Source organism: Podarcis raffonei, chromosome 2, assembly GCF_027172205.1.
Source record: "Podarcis raffonei isolate rPodRaf1 chromosome 2, rPodRaf1.pri, whole genome shotgun sequence".
Taxonomy (NCBI): Eukaryota; Metazoa; Chordata; class Lepidosauria; order Squamata; family Lacertidae; genus Podarcis; species Podarcis raffonei.
The window spans coordinates 79,331,365-79,350,660 of record NC_070603.1 but is presented as its reverse complement, the minus strand read 5'-3'; the positions used below and the strand labels follow the sequence as shown (position 1 = coordinate 79,350,660).

General features: G+C 43.3%; 1 protein-coding gene and 2 long non-coding RNA genes across 14 annotated transcripts in view; 1 reads left to right on the top strand and 2 right to left on the bottom strand.

Annotated features, from left to right (window-relative positions):
* Nucleotides 1-19,296, top strand: part of EFCC1 (EF-hand and coiled-coil domain containing 1) — a 61,598-nt gene that overhangs the window by 18,317 nt on the left and 23,985 nt on the right. The gene's annotated exons all lie outside the window — the stretch shown is intronic.
* On the bottom strand, nucleotides 2,746-10,906 carry LOC128408280 (uncharacterized). Its single transcript, XR_008329020.1, has 2 exons — nucleotides 10,143-10,906; nucleotides 2,746-6,049 (listed from the first exon to the last, which is right to left on the bottom strand). It is a non-coding gene; the product is annotated as an uncharacterized LOC128408280 (long non-coding RNA).
* Nucleotides 11,921-19,296, bottom strand: part of LOC128408275 (uncharacterized) — a 39,518-nt gene continuing 32,142 nt past the window's right edge. Inside the window, exon 5 of the long non-coding RNA XR_008329015.1 lies at nucleotides 11,921-12,199. This is a non-coding gene — a long non-coding RNA (uncharacterized LOC128408275). The remainder of the gene's footprint in view (nucleotides 12,200-19,296) is intronic.

Below are 19,296 nucleotides of genomic sequence, written 5' to 3'. Positions count from 1 at the left end.
TGCCTCCACTGAGCAACCAGCAGAAGGACTTTTCCTGTGTTTACATTCAGCTTCCACAAATCCTAGCTTGTCATTACTTAGCAACAACTGTCATTTAAAACAAACTTGTAAGTTTCCAGCCAAGCTATTTCCAAACCATGGCTTATGAAGCTGGCTTGTTCAACTAATCCAAGTTTGATTTAAACCACAAGCCCTGGTTTGTACATAATAACAAACCAGGTTTAGTGGATATTAAAAATAAACACAGTAAACCCTGTGGGACATCATAGTGCAAAGGTTATGACATCAAACCATACCCCCCCCCCTGCAACCTGACAGGCCCAGAACCACTGCAATACACAATGCCTGAAAGGCTCCACCCAACCAGGCAGAATAATATAACAATCTATGGTATTTAAAGCAGCTGAGAGGCCTTAAAGGTCAAAAGAACATCAGAAGAGCCTACAGGATCAGGCCAGTGGTCATCTAGTCAAGCATCCTGTTCGCACAGTGACCAACTAAATGCCTATGGCAAGCCCCAAAGCAGGAACTGAGGGCAACAACACTTCTATGGTTACCACCAACTGGTATTCAAAGACAGACAAGCTCCAACACTGGAGTTAGATTTTAGCTAATCAGCCACAGTGGTCAGTCTTAGTCCCATATCCCGGCAAAAGCCCAATGGAAATGGGTCTAGATAATCATTAACTGTGATATGTCCGGAGTTGTGAGACCACCACCATATATTTCGGCTTAGATTATGTGATCCTAATGACACTTCTATGATAGCTCTGAACTTCCTAGAATATCACCTGCAGGTGATGTTTTAATTTCTTCGGAACGATTTGCTTTGGCCATCCTTACATTATGGTCACGACGTTCAGTCACGGTATCTTCCTGTTTCCCATCTTTAGAAGGTGGCTGCCTCTCTATTTCTTAGATATGTATAGCACACCATTCTTCTCAAATGTGAATAAATGTTCCATTGCTATTTCTGGGCGAACCCTTTCCTACCCATCTTCTAGCAATCCTAATTTATTGCTGTTTTCAATTATGTTACTTAAAATCTGGAGTTGTCTTTAAAGTTGTTTTGTTTTGTTTTTGGAATTTGTATTGCATTTCTTGCGTTGTTTCCTTTTAGTTAGGAAGTGTAAATTGCTTTGAGATTTCTGTTGAAATGCGAAGCGGTATGTAAAATTAAATATTATTTCTAAAACTGACACCTGCTTTCACTTCCTCAATCAGAGGCTGAAAGTTATATACAGGCAACTCCCCATTCACGTGCATTCAATATGTGTGTGACTGCACATACATGCATTGTGCCCAGCCCTAAAGTGACTCAAAAATACCACAAAAACATCACAGAAAGGGTGGGGTGGGCGGAACGGAGTGTTTGCACACTTTTTCAAATATACGTGTTTTCATTTAAACGCATGTGGTGCCTTGAACCCCCACACAAATTTGGAGTTGCCTGCATGCATATGAAACTCATTTGCTAAATTCATACCATCTAACATTTTGAGGCCAATCTTGCACTGCACATTGCCCTTGGTGTGCCACAACAATCTATTGATTGCACAGAATGAGATGCATGGGGAAGGTTTAATGTTCTAATTCAATGTTGTGTAAAAGTATTGCAACCTTTGGAAGTTTGGGATAAGGTTTCACTCTTATGTGAATAGGGTTAAGTTCTTCCATGCCCTAGTTAGATGGATCGTCACCTGTGGTGCCTTAAGAACAAAAGGTTACAAAGGCTGTTGATATAATTAAAAGTTCATTTAGTCCTGCCCTGAGGAAGTAGATAGATGTGTGGCTCTTAAAATTGGATTTCCACAAGAGAATGCAACCCCACACTGGTTGCAGCCCAAACCTCAGCAGAGTGTGTGCATTTGCTGCTGTGTTCACTGGAGTTGTTAGTCTGGAGCAGTTCTGAATTCCTATGCCTTCAGAATCACAATGCGAACTTGCATACTGTGGCTTCCATATGGAGGAATCTCTCCTTGGCAGCTGTTACCACACTGTGCCCAGTTCATGTGCAGCAGTTTGCCACATGGATCAAGCAATCTTCATCCCTTCAAACATCCAGAAAGGAAGATTGTATGAGCATTGCCAAATCTGTATGTTGAGCCACTATACACAAATGATTTCAAGTGCCATATGCATGTTGGTCATTATATGCAAACCAGGCCTTAGAGCCTGCCTTTAGACATCTTGAAACAAGTTTATATACGGTCATTTCCCCCCATGTTAAACTCTTGGCAATGATGGCAGAACCCTGCAGATAATATCTGGGTGGAGTGGTGATGGAGAGGGGTTATATTTTGTGGGACAGGGATATTTAATGCTTATTGTGAACATTCAAGATGAGCTGCTTATGAAGTATTGCTTATGTGATGCTCCATTGACTGTGCTTGCAACATAGAACAGGAGTTAAGTAAAGATCTATTATTTCATGGCAGGTGAGTTGAGCATTCCAAATGAATGCATGCCCCACATTATATTTAGGAGAAGTCTATTGATTTCAGTGGAAGCACATGCAAGAAACCAGTTTCACCTATAGCCAGGTGTAGTATATGGTAAGTCCTTTATGAATTGAGAGGCACGGTCAGCAATAATGTTTTGGGGAAAAGTTATATACTATGGGGTAGCTATCTAAACATTCCCAGTATATAATCTATGAACCACTACATTAGCATGCATTATTGTGTATAATGGTCTCCCAAAGTCTGATGAGAGCTACTAGTGAGTCAGTTTGTCCAGGCTCTGTGAATAAATAAATACAAATCTTGACTGTAAATATAACTCTGATTATTCAGTGGGACCATGAAAAGAAAGAAACAGCCTGGAAGCTCTATAATATATAGTTTCTTTTTTTAAAAAAGTGCCTTTGGGTCCCTCCAGCCCCATGTATAAGATCACAGTCTGGGTTTATTATGATACTGTAAACAGAGGAAGTGGTCGGTCTATTCAGCTAATAACTACGAACAGCTGGCTGTCTAGTGTCCCCTGATGCAAGTAAAGCTGGAAACAAAAAATAAATAACTTATGTCCGATTTCCATCCTGTATGGGGCCACCATTTTGTACGTTCCCATCCACCGCCATTAAACTTTATGTGTCCTTGTAGTGTTGTATCATGCTGGCTAGAACAGCTATAGTGGGAAGATTCCATGAACTTGTAAAATTGCTTACTGAACAGCCTTTAACACAGATCACAATGCTCAAGCTATTAACCTGATAATATATCAGCAGCCCTTCACCAACACCATAGACTGATACATGACTTCCTTTAATTTAGCTCTTTTGGTAATTTCATTTGTTGTTCTTATTATTATCCCTACTGTATCTTTTCTCCAACATAATTGCCTCACTGTGGGTTTTCCTTATTCTGTAGCCTCCTTTCTTACTCGTTCTGTAGATGAAGAATATGCTGGTTTTTTTTCCAAAAGTTGGAATTTATTTGGGGCAAAAGAACCTCTCAAATAATTAGCAGGAGATGCAGATGCAAGGAGACTTTTGTCTTGGAATCCTATTAACGTTAACATTCAAATTCTAAAGTAAAGTGTGAGGGAAAAGTGAAGCTTTTGTTGTGCTGTCCAACCCCCACTACTGACAACATCTTTGACTTTAGAAGAAACTAAATTGCAGAACTGACACTTCCCTCACCATCTGGAATATTATTGCTTGGTATGGAGAGCCATTGCTGTGTTAGTTCTCTGAGCAAGGTGTAGAACAGGCAATGTTATGCACCAAATAAAGTGCCTTTTTATTTGATATTATGATCCTGCTGATTTTCTCATTGTACATTCCTGCTGTGTGGTGTATATATTTTTTAAAAATCTTGATTGTTGTTTCTATTTTTATCACTCTGTGAATTGTACAAGCCACCTGGAAAGCTAGGGTGAGCCCTATGTAAGTAAAGACAGCTCATTTTCAAACAAAATTCAATCTGCCAAATCCCAAAGAAGGGCACATTTGATGTACTGGTTAGAGTGACAGACCCTTGTTGATATTCCTCCTCAGCAATTGGGAGTAGAACCAGGCAATGTTTGCTTCTGTGTGTGGCTTCCCCATGTGGTGAACCGCTAGAACTTCAACTGAGAACATCTTCCTGGTAGTGAAGTATTTCTCATAGTCTACATTGCCCCCCACCCCACCCAGGGTGGCACTGGACCCTCCTGGAGAGGGTAATAAAAGTTCTGTTGTTTTTTTAATTGTGGCAGGGCAAGTCTTCTTGACTTTGATGTGTTTCCATGGATTCCTTGAATGTGAATCATTGGTTCAGCTCCTGACCTGAAAGATGGTTATGGGTTCAGTCTTGACAGCCATGAAGCTCACTGGGTGGGCCAGTCTCCCTAATCTACTTCCTAGGGCAGTTTGTGAGGGAGGGAGGGAGGGAGCTGCTCTAACCTACCCACCCCACCCCTGCAGACTGCTATTCGCTAACAGAGAAAAATATATGGATACTTATATCTGTTGCTGATTTAGATTGGAAAAATGAGGAGGAGGGAAGGGCTGAAGTTTTCCTTTCTCCTATGTACCTATAAAAGCAGCTAGGAGATCTGTGGCTTACTTATTTTTCATAATTTGTCGGATTTTTTTGCAAATTCATTCAGCGTGAATATATGTTATAGGGTATTCAGATTTGCCACCACATATTAGTTTATAGACTGGAGAGAAGGCCAGAGTAACCAAATTGTAGCACACACGGTACTATAACCTTTTCTCCCTCTGTAGATTTAATAAATACTTGCATCCCATTAAATGTAGCAGTTCAGGTTTTTTATAATTGTAAAGGGAATCGGTTTAGACGAATGCTGTAGTTTTGATCATAATATGCCCTTTAGAAAATGGGAGCTGATAAATGACTTCAGAATGATATATGATATCTGGTAAAGCCATTTGAAAAGGGAATAGTGGCAATGAATCACACTTTTCAGCGGTGTGGTTGCAAATATTGAATGTAAAGCGGCACATTTCCCCTAGCATTCAGATTCAGTGTCCTTTGCTGGATTTTCCTTCCCTGTTTGTTTCATTATTTCATTTTTTATTTCAAGAGAATGGTTGTCTGTTTTCTGTAGCAGTTGTTGCTGAGCTCCATAGCTTACTTAAACAGACTGCCTACCAATTATATTTTGCTTAGAGAAATTTATCTGAGGTGATTTAACACATGTAAACTTGGAGGGGTGCACCTCACGTGGATATATATGGGTACCATATTGTGGATGGAATTATAAATCCAGATAACTCTCTCTCTCTAAAATATGGCAGACTTTGGTCATTTTCACTAATGGTCTGTATTTAAGTATACAAGATGGGGCTCCAAGCAGTCAGAATAATTTTGTCTCCTGAAAAGAAACCACTTTCTCTAGAAAACACAGATTCCCTAGCTTGAGCTTTGACCTTTAGGTCTGGGCAGGAGAGCAGTGAAGTATAGAAGAGGAATGTGACCCTGGGCAGGCCCCACCTACCCAGACTGCCTTTGGTTCTTTGGATTCTGGTCACTGTTGCTCTGAGCCCTTGGGATTGTCAGTGCATCAAATAAATAATTTTGTGTTCAGAATCTTTGTTATTCTTGCCATGTAATTGCTTCCTTTTCACAGAATTTGTGGGTTTGATACACAAAGACAGAGCAGCCTTTGTACTAAGGTACTCCCTGGTATACTGGGTATGGCCTAGCTTTTAGTGTTTTTGTTTTCTCTAAGTCTGAGGGGGAAAAACCTATTGCCAAACTGTTGTTGGTGTTTAACAGTAATGATACCCTTTGAGCTATCCTTTGATCCAGCCTAACTTTTCAAAGAGCTCGAGTAAACAGGCAGATGTTTTGAGTACTGATGTTTTAGCTATAGCTTTGCACTCCGGTAATGTTCCTTTCTATTATTATTATTTCATCGAAAAAAATTTGCATTGAAAAATAATGCGGGATTCGGCAGGTGACTCACTGCAGTCTGTGCTGTGCTCCTGTTTTCTTGTCACCAACATTGTTTGAAATGAAGCAGTTGCAATCCAAATGCAAGGGGTCTTCAGAGGAGATTGGGGCAAACGTGTATGTGGGTGGCACCTTCACTTACTCTGCCAATAATTAAACACTTTAATTAGAATTTTTCAGTCAAAAACCTGGATACCTCACAACTAAACAAACAAAAAAAAACCTGCAGAGAAAGTTTCCATTAATTTACAAGGCATGCCAATCTATAAACAATGATTTCCATCAGACAGTTCTTAATGGAAGTTAAAATTCAATGTCACCTAGTAGTTCATGATTCATAAGACCACTGCCATCCATGACCTGATCATGGATGGAGGATTTGACCTGGCATGTGTAACAGACACTTGGTTGGATGAAGCAGATGGGCCTGTCCTTGCCGCTGCTTGTCCACCAGGTTTCTCTTACGCACAGCAACCCAGGTCATGTGGGCAGGGAGGGGGGGTTGCAGTGATTTTTAGGAAGTCATTAGTTTGCACCAGGTGTCCTATTGGGAAGACCCCGTTTTCCGAGTGCATGTTCTGGAAGTTGGGCAATAGGGGAAGTACAGGATTCCTTTTGGTGTACCGACCTCCCCGCTGCACCAAGGATTCCCTGCCCGAGCTGCTTCAGGTCATGGCGGATGTACTCCTGGAGACACCTAGTTTGGTTGTCCTAGGGGATTTTAACATCCATGCCGACATGACCTTACAAGGGGCCGCTCAGGACTTCGTGGAAGGCATGGCCTCCATGGGGCTGTCCCTGAATAAGTCTGGCCCAATCCATGCCTTGGACCTGGTGTTTACCTCTATGGATGTTGGTGATCTGACACTAAGTAAAAGCGAAACGAAAGAAGTGCCATGGTCCGATCACTTCCTGGTGCAACTGGACTTCTCTGCGACCCATCCCCTCTGCAGGGAGGTGGGACCAATTTGGATGGTCCGCCCCCGCCACTTAATGGATCCAAATGGTTTCCAGAGAGTGGTAGGGGATGCTTTATCCCATGTTGATGGCCTTTCAGCTGATTCCCTGGTGGCCCGCTGGAATGTGGAGTTAACCAGGGCTATTGACTGTTTGGCTCCGAAGCGCCCTCTCCGATTGCATGGAGCCTGGACAGCCCCGTGGTTTTCCACGGATCTGAGGGCAATGAAACAATCGTTGATACGGCTAGAGCGCCGGTGGCGGATAACTCATTCCGAATCTGACCGGACACAGGTTAGAGCTCAACGTCGAGCCTACCAAGTGGCGATAGCGACGGCGAAGAAGAAGTTCTTCACCGCCTCTATTGCATCTGCAGAAAACAGCAGCAGGAGACTTTTTCAGGTGGTTCACAATTTAGCGGAACCACCTGCATCATCGGGGCCCAGTACGGGCCACATGTTCTCCTGCAATGATTTTGCAAAGTTTTTTGCAGATAAAATCGCTCAGATTCGGGAAGAAGTAGACTTCACCGTGGGAGCAGGGCCGGGGTGGGAGAGTGCTAGAGACCTGTCTAGTCAAGTTGCGTGGGATCAATTCCAATCTGTTACCTCCAAGGATGTGGACAGGCTGCTTGGACGAGTGAAGCCAACCACCTGTCTCCTGGATCCTTGCCCATCCTGGCTTATAAAAGCTAGCCGGGAAGGACTCGGCGATGGGCTTCGTGGGGTGGTGAATGCTTCCCTCCGTGAGGGAGCCTTCCCAGACCCGCTGAAAGAGGCGGTTATTAAATCGCTTCTTAAAAAACCATCTTTAGATGCGGCCACGATGGCCAACTATCGCCCAGTCTCAAATCTTCCATTCTTGGGCAAGGTGATTGAGCGCGTGGTTGCTGAACAACTCCAGGCACGCCTGGAAGAAGCGGACCATTTGGATCCCTTCCAGTCGGGATTCAGGCCTCATCATGGGACTGAAACTGCCTTGGTCGCACTGGTTGATGATCTCCGGCGGGCTAGGGACAAAGGTGAGAGCTGTTTCCTAGCTGCTGGATCTCTCAGCAGCGTTTGATACCATCGACCATAACATCCTTCTGGACCGTCTTGAGGGGCTGGGAGCTGAGGGCACTGTCATACAGTGGTTCTGCTCCTTCCTCCTGGGCCGTGTTCAGAAAGTGGGGGGGGGATGAGTGTTCAGACCCCTGGGCTCTCACTTGTGGGGTGCCTCAGGGTTCTGTCCTCTCCCCCATGCTTTTCAACATTTACATGCAGCCGCTGGGAGAGATCATCAGGAGGTTTGGGCTGGGTGTTCATCAGTATGCAGATGATACCCAGCTCTACCTCTCTTTTAAATCAGAACCAGTGAAGGCGGTGAAGGTCCTGTGCGAGTGTCTGGAGGCGGTTGGAGGATGGATGGCGGCTAACAGATTGAGGTTGAATCCTGACAAGACAGAAGTACTGTTTTTGGGGGACAGGAGGCGGGCAGGTGTGGAGGATTCCCTGGTCCTGAATGGGGTAACTGTGCCCCTGAAGGACCAGGTGCGCAGCCTGGGAGTCATTTTGGACTCACAGCTGTCCATGGAGGCACAGGTCAAATCTGTGTCCAGGGCAGCTGTTTACCAGCTCCATCTGGTACGTAGGCTGAGACCCTATCTGCCTGCGGACTGTCTCGCCAGAGTGGTGCATGCTCTGGTTATCTCCCGCTTGGACTACTGCAATGCGCTCTATGTGGGGCTACCTTCGAAGGTGACTCGGAAACTACAACTAATCCAGAATGCGGCAGCTAGACTGGAGACTGGGGGCGGCCGCCGAGACCATATAACACTGGTCTTGAAAGACCTACATTGGCTCCCAGTACATTTCCGAGCACAATTCAAAGTGTTGGTACTGACCTTTAAAGCCCTAAACGGCCTCTGTCCAGTATACCTGAAGGAGCATCTCCACCCCCATCGTTCTGCCCGGACGCTGAGGTCCAGCGCCGAGGGCCTTCTGGTGGTTCCCTCATTGCGAGAAGCAAAGCTACAGGGAACCAGGCAGAGGGCCTTCTTGGTAGTGGCGCCCGCCCTGTGGAACGCCCTCCCACGAGATGTCAAAGCGATAAACAACTACCTGACATTCAGAAGACATCTTAAGGCAGCCCTGTTCAGGGAAGTTTTTAACGTGTGATGTTTTAGTGTATTTTTGGTTTCTATGGAAGCCGCCCAGAGTGGCTGGGGAGGCCCAGCCAGATGGGCGGGGTATAAATAATAAATTATTATTATTATTATTCCCTCTTAGATTTGAACTGGGATCAGTTATAGAATGATGTGTTCATTCTGGTGTTTCCTAATTTTGGACAGGACAAACATTAAACGCTCTCCCTCCGACCCTCCTGATGGAATCCAGATTTCTGAATGCTTATGGGATGGCATCATTAATCCCTTAAGGAAATGAATTTACAGCTGGCTTTAGTTACAGACAGCAGTTTCCCTCCTCAGAAGCATAATTTCTTGTGAAATATTTGTATTTACATAATATCCTGTTCAACTTGCTTACTTGTAAATCATGTTGTTATATGGGCAGTTATAACTATTAGCCCATAGTTCCTAAAGGAGGAAGTCCAATAAAATAAAACTTTTTATTTTACAGCTTATTTAGGTTGCAGTCCTGTCCACATTTACTTGGAAGAAAGCCCCCTGAACTTGATGGGACTTACTACTGAGCAGGCATGCATAAGATCCATCCCATCTACATACCGTACATTAAATTATGTGATCTCCTCCGTGTACCCCTGCCCCTCTCTAGTGGCCCCGGTCTTCTGTATGTGGACCCAGGAGATTATTGGGATTTGTATTTGTTGAGAGTATGTGAGTGAGTGACTACCTTAACCAGAAAGCATAGACTCAAAATGTCAACATACAGGGTTGTACCCAATAAAGCCATTACAGTGGAACATCCCCTTCCTCTCCCCCCCCCCTCCATGTAACTCATGAATTCTAAAATCTGCTTTGTGGGGTTAGGGAAAACCCCAGGGATGATTGGGAGGGCACAAAGGGGAGAGAGAAAGGGAGCAGAGAAAGGAGGGTGTTCCATTGCGGAAGCAGAAGTTGTTCCACTCAAGCAATGACTTTGTTGCATGCGACAACACATTTTTTTGAGAATGCTCACATTCATTTTTCCATAGTTAAAAATGAAAGGAAATGCAGTATTCAGAAAAGATAAGATATATCATGTTGGGAGAAAAAGTAGTTCTCTCCTTTCTGTATTGTGATGTAGCTTTATCGGTTGCTTTTGCATCAAATGTTACCTGTGATTTGTAGCTTGAATTACATTTATTTCAGGTTTTCCTCCCATCACTGTGGCTTCCCTTTTCCGAGTGTTGTTTTCTGTTTTCATCCATGTTTCCTTCTTTTCCTGTGGATATCCATTGAGGAAATTACCGAAAAACAGGAAAAAGCTGTGTCTGGGAACTTGCAGGGTTGTCAAAACGTATTTTTAAAAATAAGTTTCTAAATTCATGGTGATTCTACCGTTTTGAGCTCAAACTCAAATCAGGGGAAGTTGTGATTTCCACATATTTGCAAACGATGGATTAGAACTCTGCAGGACAGGCACCATGTCAGATTTTATCGATGGGGGTGAGGAGAGCAAAAAACATCCAGGGACAGGAATATTCTCAACAAGGATTAAAGGCTGACTCTTGGTTGCGTTGAACAGTAGGCTTCAAAAAGTAGTGTTTTTTAAAAGCATGTCTTATGGCTGATACATAGCAACGTTATCAACACCGTGATTTGTGCATTTGGCATGCGCACCTGGCACATGGATCCATTCCATTGTTATGGTAATAGTTGCTCAGTGTATAAATTCAGAGAATTGGCTAGAGCTCTTGGCGCCCCTGAAGAATAATTTAATGGGATTCTGAAGCCTGGGAGAAGGCCCTCCTCTTTTCTCTCATTCCCACTTTCAGCAGTGGATTGTGTGAGTGGACTCCTCAATGCTGTCAGTGCATGAGAGACCATTTCCACTTCCTGCTCAATTCCTCTTTGCATTAGCTCACCCTCTGCTTTACTGACTGCTCCCTTTACTGTGACCCTGAGATGCGGAAAGATATATACTGTCACTTGCAGTGGTGTACCTAGAGGATGGTCAGGTTGGCCCCTGCCAAGGGCCCATGTCCGGGGGCGGGGCACAAAAACTGCACCTCTCTGCACTGGCTTGGAGGGACTAGGAGTCCATCCACCTGCTCTGTGGGCTGCTCCCCGGCTGCTTTGGGCACCTGGTGTGATGGTTCCTCTGGGTGCCTAGACAAAGGAATCTGGTTGCTGTTGTAGGCCGTCGCAGCAGCCCTGCTGGGCCCCCTCCCCAATTGACCAGTGGTGCTATTAGAAGTGTGAGTGGAGCATCAGGAGGGGCTTAGAGGGAAGAAAGAGAGAGAGAGGAGGAAAATAGAAGGGAGGGAGAAAGGAAGCAGAAGGGATAGCAGTAGATAGAGGCAGAAAGGCAGGCAGGTAGATGACAGAGGAGGGGAGGCAGACCCAACCCCAATGGCCGCAGAGGAAATCACTGGTGGAACGCAAAAGGCGATGAAAGCAAACTTTCTGAGTTTCTGGTCATGGTCTCTCCTGGTTTTGGAGACACCAATACATCTCCTTGTCTAGGCATGCCTCTGGTCAAGTGTAATCTACTGTGATTCCAAAAGGTTTTTGCAACTTGCTCCCCCTCATCTTTTGCCCTCTTCATTCAAAAAAGAAAAAGCCTGTATCCACATTTGTGACTTGGTCATATCTTCTTCAGCCACATCTGCTTTCATGTGTTGCCCTAACCCTGCAAATGTTGCTCGTGGGTCAATGTGGCAGCAATGTATAGTTGATTGATTTGTTAGAGTAATGCATTAAATATTCCTGATCAACTAAAAAAGGTGCCATCAAATGAGCAGTACTATTTAATGCAAGTACATGTACGTACCAATACATGTGAGAAAAGGGGGAATTCCTCTTCTCAGATGATGCCTCTTGTACTTGTGTGCATCATGAAAAAGAAAGTATGCATTCTTCTTTCTTTAGAACAGTTGACAGAATAATAGTGTGATATAATGGTTAGAGCAGGGACCGGGAACCTGTGGCTCTCCAGGTGTTGCTAGAGTACAGCGGTCATAATCACTTGCCGTTGGCTATGCTGGCTGATGGGAGCTCAACTCCAACTACATATGGAGGGCCACAGGTTCCCCATTGCTGAGTTAGACATGGTCTGGGGAGATCCAAGTTCGAGTCTCCACTCAGTCATGAGCATCTCTCAGCTGAAGCTTCAGGGCTGTTCTGATGGTAAAGTGGAAGGAGAAGAACCATGTGTGCTGCCCTAAGTTCACTGGAGGAAAGGCAGAAGATAAATGTTACAAGGAAATAATTAAGTTGTTATCTGTTTAAGCTGATGACTACCTTAGTGATATTGCCTATAGTTCTGTAGCTGACTTCCTTGGCCTATTTCAGTTTCTATGCTGGCCTGTATTATGTTACAGGGGCCAAACATAGCAATTACAGATAAGCAAGATATACCTTGGATTAGATAATGTTTACTTTTTGGTTAAAAGACGCAGAATTGAGAGCAAGTGGGCTGGTTGGCAGACATGTCTCCTCAGCTCCTGACCTTTGTGAACATGACAAATGTTTAAAAATCACATGTGATTTCAGTACAGCACAGCCTACTTAATGGCTCTAGCCTGAAATGAGTTCTTATCTGAAATCTCTTGACTGTGTGACAGTGGCTAACCCTTATGAATAATATTATAGGGCCACTGTTGTTGGAGAGAACAGAACAGGCTGTTTTCATGTTTTCAAAACTGATATAATGGGGCAAATTTTCTCAACAGTAGCTAATGATGCACTGAATGAATTGAATGAATTGAAATGAATGAGTTTAAACGAATTTGAACAAATCCTATATCTAAATTTTTCAACTAGATTTAATTTATTCTGCCTGTCCAATATATTTAAAGTGCCAGTAAAATTGGAAGTACTTTGGATGTACTCACTCCCCATTATAACTGAATTGTCTCCCACCCCCCACCCCCTTTAGGTTAGTCTCTAGTTCTGCTTCCGACTTCTCTGTTTCCAAACTCTGGAGTAGCAGCAACAACAAAAACCTAAATAAACAAACAAAATCCTGGGACAAGATATTGCTACATAATTTACCATCTGTTTCTGGTTTCTGACAGTCTGCTAGGCTCCACAGAATCTGGATGAAATGTACTCCTGAAAGGATTTGTATTTTAGCTGGAGATGAGGATTTTTCAAAACCAAGTTGAAAGCAGTCAGCATAAGCACCCTTCCAACACATCATTTCCAAGTCAAATTCTCTTCCATCTTTTTTTGAGCACTAACTCACCTATCCCCAGTTAGAGCATACCAAAATACATTAGACCAATGATGTAGAGACCATTAATTTAATTATTTATTTATTAAGGAATTTCTACATTGCTTTGGCCAAAAATTGGCCAAGACTTGCCTTGAAAAATAACAAATGGCTCCTGGTAGGTTTCATCACCACTACATGGTCTGTAAGGTACATGTTTCTAATTTGGTTCCATCCTTGACAGATGATGAAATATAAGAAGACTCCATTTACTAATGAAGCAAAGCCAGATGGGTGGGGGGGGGGGGAATGAACGCGAAAGCATTAGAAAGCTTTATTTACAAACCCGTTCATTAATTGCTTAGAGCAGTTGTCTCTCTTGTCTAAGTAGAATTTCAGACCCAAACCCCATTCTTATGGGTATTCTATTAGAAGAAGCAAGGGAGAGAATGTCAGTGGTTTGTTACTTCCTCATGCAAGACCGCAGCAGCCATTTTGTGGCATAGCTAAGGCATAATCACTTAAAGATTTATAAGCAGTACTTAAGTATGCCAGTCTCCAAGAGTAGTCCTCTGGAGGAATATAGATTGAACCCTGGGTTTAGACAGAAGTATATGTGTATCTATTAGGCACTGAAACACTTCCCCAGATTTTTCTTACTCACAAGTTTGTGTGGTAGTGCATTAGGTGTAATAGGAGAACTCGCTGAACTGTAACACGTACCTTAATCGAAGTAAAGGCTTCGACAATAAATTGTACGCAATGCATTAATTAGCAAAATGGAATGGAATTATTTTGAAGGCATTGGAACAAAAATCCTGGCTTCCCTGTTATTATTAATTGTTGTCTGAATGATATGCTTAGCAGCAGACACATTGGCTGAGCCAGGCAAGTGCTGTTTGGAGAGAGGATGCTTGATTTTAAATATTAGCTTTAGATTGTGGTTTCTAAGAAGAATGTGCTCATGAATAGTTGTGTTGAGATTAGAGAGAGCTAATTTGTATACGGCTGCACTATATGGTGACAAATTTCTCATGCCCCTCGCAATGATGAGATGTTTCTCCTGTTCCTAAATTTTATTTTCTTTAGACCCATTTATCAGGATATTTAAAAACCTCTGAAGCAATTTATCACAATGTAATCAAAGTAATATCAGAGTGACTCCTAGAGGAGAATGAAATAACACCATGCTCTTCTGTAAAATGCTACATAACACAAAAAAATGGTGGACTTCTCAGACTTCTACGGAAATAAGGATAGGATCCAGCCAAATAGCTTTAAATTTTGCTAGCTGCTAATTTGTTAGGTTCCCTCTCCCCAGGCAGTTTTGGAAACTGGCCCTTGAGACAGTCAGAAAGCTGCTTCTCTTTCCCTGGGTCTAAACAGCTTTTCAAGCAGGGGGGAAAATGAATTGGCTTAAGAAGAGAAGTGCCAAATAGCCAGGTGTCAGGGAGGAGGAAGGGATTAACCAGAAAATCGGTTTCAATCAACCCTGGATCCAGTCAAGCATGGGTGGTGTTACAGAAGCAATGGGTGGGGAGAGGAATGGAGCCTCCTAAATTTATGAAAACCCTGTGGGGTTCTAAAAGCAGGAGTTACCATGAAATAGACAAGAGCCCCTTTCAGTATTAGCACCTGTGTTTCATTGTAGAACAGATGTCTGTAAGGAGGAGGTCTTTGCCCGTATAGCTGTACGCCCAAATGTTTCCACAGAATCTGGCACATCCCGTTGTTCAGTGTATGTCAGGGGACAAGCAGAACATCAGCATAGCGCTTGGTACAGGCAGCAGCAGCAGCAACAACAACACAACAACATGGGAGTTAGCAGCATCTGAAGGGGGCTCTTGTTGCTTCATCTATGTAAGAGTTGCTTTATTTTATTGTATTTATTTCCTTTGTATCCCACACTTTTCTCCAAGGAGCCTAAGGTGCCATATGTGGTTCTTCCCCTCCTCGTTCAATCCCCACAACAACCCAGTGTGGTAGGTTAGGCTGGGAGGCAATGACTGGCCCAAGGTCACCCAGGGAGCTTCATGGTCCAGTAGGGATTTGAACCCTGATCTCCCAGGTTCTTGTCTGACACTCTACCCACTACACCACACACAGTAGAATTTAATAATGGAATATTCTATGCAATTTACGTGCCAACAAGCCCCACTCAACACAGTGGGACTTACTTCTGAGTAAATGAGCATAGGATGTTAGCCTTGCAAGGCATTATAATGTATGCGTGAGAATCATATAGTGCTCTAGAGATCTGTGCAGGTTATATAACAAATGATTCTGTTGTGGAAGAAAGCTGAAGTCAATACGGTCATTTTTGTCAGAGAATAATGCTTTCAAAGAGCAGGAAGTATGCCTCAGAGTATTATTACTATAGAAGGCAATATAATTCCAGCAGGTCTAGTCAGTTTAAATAAATCCATTAGGCTCAAGTGCTCTGCATTTAATTTGCTGCGAAAAAGCACTATTTAACTCTATTTTAAGATGCTGTATAGAAAGGCTGAAAATTTAAAATGTTTTTATTTCTAGAGGAAATGCTATTCAGTCCACCATCTGTCTGCTTGTCTGCCACTCACTCACAAAAAGGACCTAAGGGCAGACTTCCGCAACCTGATGCCCTCCTGATTTTTTGGACTACACATCCCATCAACCGAGTCAATGTGGCCAATGCTGGCCAGAGCTGATGGGAATTAAGTTTGATGCACCTGGAGGAAACCAAGTTGGGGAAGGCTGACCTATGGAAATCACAGCAACGCAAGAACATTGTGATGTTGAGGGGATGAAGCCTTGAATAATATTTACACCAGTTGTGGTTGGTTTGCAGAAGATAAATTATTTCACCTTAGAGATGGTCTTAGAGACGGGAGATCCTGGTAGACACAAGCACCCCTCAAGCTTCATTATGAAACCAATTTACCAACTATTTTGAAGTGATAGTATTAAGCAAGTAATTGTTTAGTTGAGCAGTTTTCCATTAGAGAAGAACTGCTAAACCAATATCCTCAGATTTAATGACTGGAGGAAAACTATCATTGGATTGTGACATTATTTAAATTTAATTCGCATCACCTACTGGCTTTGGCTGGATCAGACCAAAGGTCCAGTTAGTTCAGCTTTCTGTTTCCAACAGCCAGATGCTTTAAGATGCCACAAGCAGAGCATGTTGGAAAAACTGAGCCTCTTTATTCAGAGGTTGCTACTCAGATTACAAGATGCTGGAGGCAAACAACCCAGGGCAGTAGTATAGTGGACAGGGAATACAGGGAACGCAACTCTGGTACTTCTTTCACAACAAGAACAATGATGTCATCTGCTGAAGTGGTGTTTGGCCACACCCACACCATAAATTTAATGCACATTTAAATTTAAGTATTGGGAACCTCAGTCTGTTAAGCGTGCTGGGAATTGTAGCCCTGTGAGGGCAAATTATAGTTCCCAGGAATCTTTGGGGAAGCCACATGCTTTTAATGTATTGTATGGATGTGACCATTCTTGGTGTAGGAAACTTGAGCAATTAGAGGACAGGCCTGACTTGGCACACAGTCCCTTTTTAGGTTGCCTAGGCTCAGTTAATGATTGACCCAAAGGCTGTTCAGGGATCTGATCATAGCTGACCAGGGATCTGAAGTCTTGTCTTCATAAACAAAGTCCAGCAGGCTAACCATTACACCACCCTTTGCCAGTTCACTCTATGGGATAGATGGATAGATAGATGATAGATAGATAGATAGATAGATAGATAGATAGACAGAGCTGCCTGCAACCCTTTGGGACATTGTTATGGAATTCTTGGGCTATGAGGACCCCCATGATATCAGCTTCTGCATTGCAACATTTCCCACAACACCACTGCCCAGCCACTGATAGTCCTGTCCTCTTTAAACACATAAGCATATATTTTGTTGTTGTTTAGTCGTTTAGTCGTGTCCGACTCTTCGTGACCCCATGGACCAGAGCACGCCAGGCACCTCTGTCCTCCACTACCTCCCGCAGTTTGGTCAGACTCATGTTTGTGGCTTCGAGAACACTATCCAACCATCTCATCCTCTGTCGCCCCCTTCTCCTTGTGCCCTCCATCTTTCCCAGCATCAGTGTCTTCTCCAGGGAGTCTTCTCTTCTCATGAGGTGGCCAAAGTACTGGAGCCTCAGCTTCACGATCTGTCCTTCCAGTGAGCACTCAGGGCTGATTTCATATATAGAAAGCATATATAGAAATGTACTTTTTATCCAGTTGGGCTAACAAGCCAAACTAATCTCAGTTTTTACGCTAGTAGCAGCTGCCTCGAGTTGCAGCTAAACGTTTCACTGATAGTGGAATAGCCTTAATTAAAAGCCAATTAGTCATGGACATTACTTTGAGGTCCAACAATATGCAGTCTTCCTTGCTTCTAGATATTCCCTCTTTCATGCTTCTCATTATCTTCAACACAAAAGCCTTAAAATGAATGTGGTCTATTTGGCTGTCTCTATGGAAACCTTGCTATACTGCATGGTACACACGCACTTCCCAGAGCCAACCTCTCCTATGATCTTTGCTCCGCACAGACGTGCTGCTTATTCACTCTTCTTCGACGTTTATGAGATGTTTTATGAATGCTAATGAAAAAGAGCCAAGCCCAGATTTTTTTGGGGGGGGGGGGAATGACAGAGGTTCGATGAGATTTATAGTGCTTGCCCTAGACATTTTTACATCTAAAGCAAAAAAAGCTAAAGCTGTTCATTAAGAACACACACACACACACACACACACACACACACACACACACTTGTGGAATGAGAATTTGTATGCAAAAAACAGACAGCCCTTTTTGAAATTTACCACCTAGATTGTGGCTTCCCCTCACTTTGTGGTGAAGCAGGTCTTGGAAATTTGCAATGGACTGGTACAGACATTCAGGCCTATGCTTGACCTAGCATATGACACATCTGAAAGTTTCTCTTTTGGGAAGGGGAAAGATCACGTATTTGGCAGCCCAGCCAGATGGGTGGGGTATGCAAGATACTGAATTTAATGCTGTAGAATATATTAGGCAAAAACAACAAAACCAGTAAAACAAGGGCTCCTTGGTGCATGTGCTCTAATAGAGAGAGGGAAAGAATGAGAGTTAGGTAGCTAAAGCAAATAAGGCACTGTGGGTAAGTGAAAAAAAGGTAAATATCTAAGTAAATGCATCCAAAACCTCGGTTTTCCCTAGAGCAGGGTTGTAACTGGGAGAGGGGGCTTAGAGGTCTAGGTCTCTTAGGGGTATTCCAGGGCCTTGTCTAGAATTTTCAGCTTTCTATAAGGGTGGCGGAGAGTGGTTCTAGCCTTTTCATTTATTGTGGCATCAGAAAAAAGCATGTAGGCAGTATCCACCCATATCTGGTTGGGTGCCGATTGGGAATGGCAGGGCAGAAATAAGGAAGGACAACAATAATTGGAGTCATGACAGACGGAGCCAGTGAATTCTAGTTTTGTCCCCATCCTCCCAGCTGAGTTCCACAAGGGCAAAACTGAGACTGAGGTGCTAGGAGGAAGCTGACAGCCAGAGCCACGGCCTGGACTTACAACTAAGTAATAAGGCAGTCAAGGTGGAAGGCTGGCTGATGGCCAAGTGAGATTTGTGGGACGATGCCCCACTTGCCCCAATGAACCAACCTCCGTTGCCCTCATGAATACTGACATTTGGACCTTCTCTTTGTAGCTGGCCTGGACATCATTTAACTCTTCAAGGTGAACATAACTCAACAGCCATGTATGGCAGCTAGACTTTAGGAGCTTGGAAAGTCCTGTTTTTGCTGTCTGCCTGTGACTGCAAAAACAAGTGAGTTGCCAAGCACCTGGAAGGATGCAGTACTATCTCCAGACTTAGATGATGTCAGAAGAAGGTACCTTCTCCATCCTAAGGTCTTCTGAACAAGGCGATAATTGTTCACACTGAATCACTTCATACTGTCTGATACTTTTTTTATTTTTATTATTTCCAAAAAATATATTTCATTGATTTTTCAAAATAACATGGAATAAATCTTTAGGATAATATTCAGCATTTATTTATTTATTTATTTATTTATTTATTTATTATCAGTCAATCAATCAATCTGGGACTCCACCACCCAATGGCAGTCAG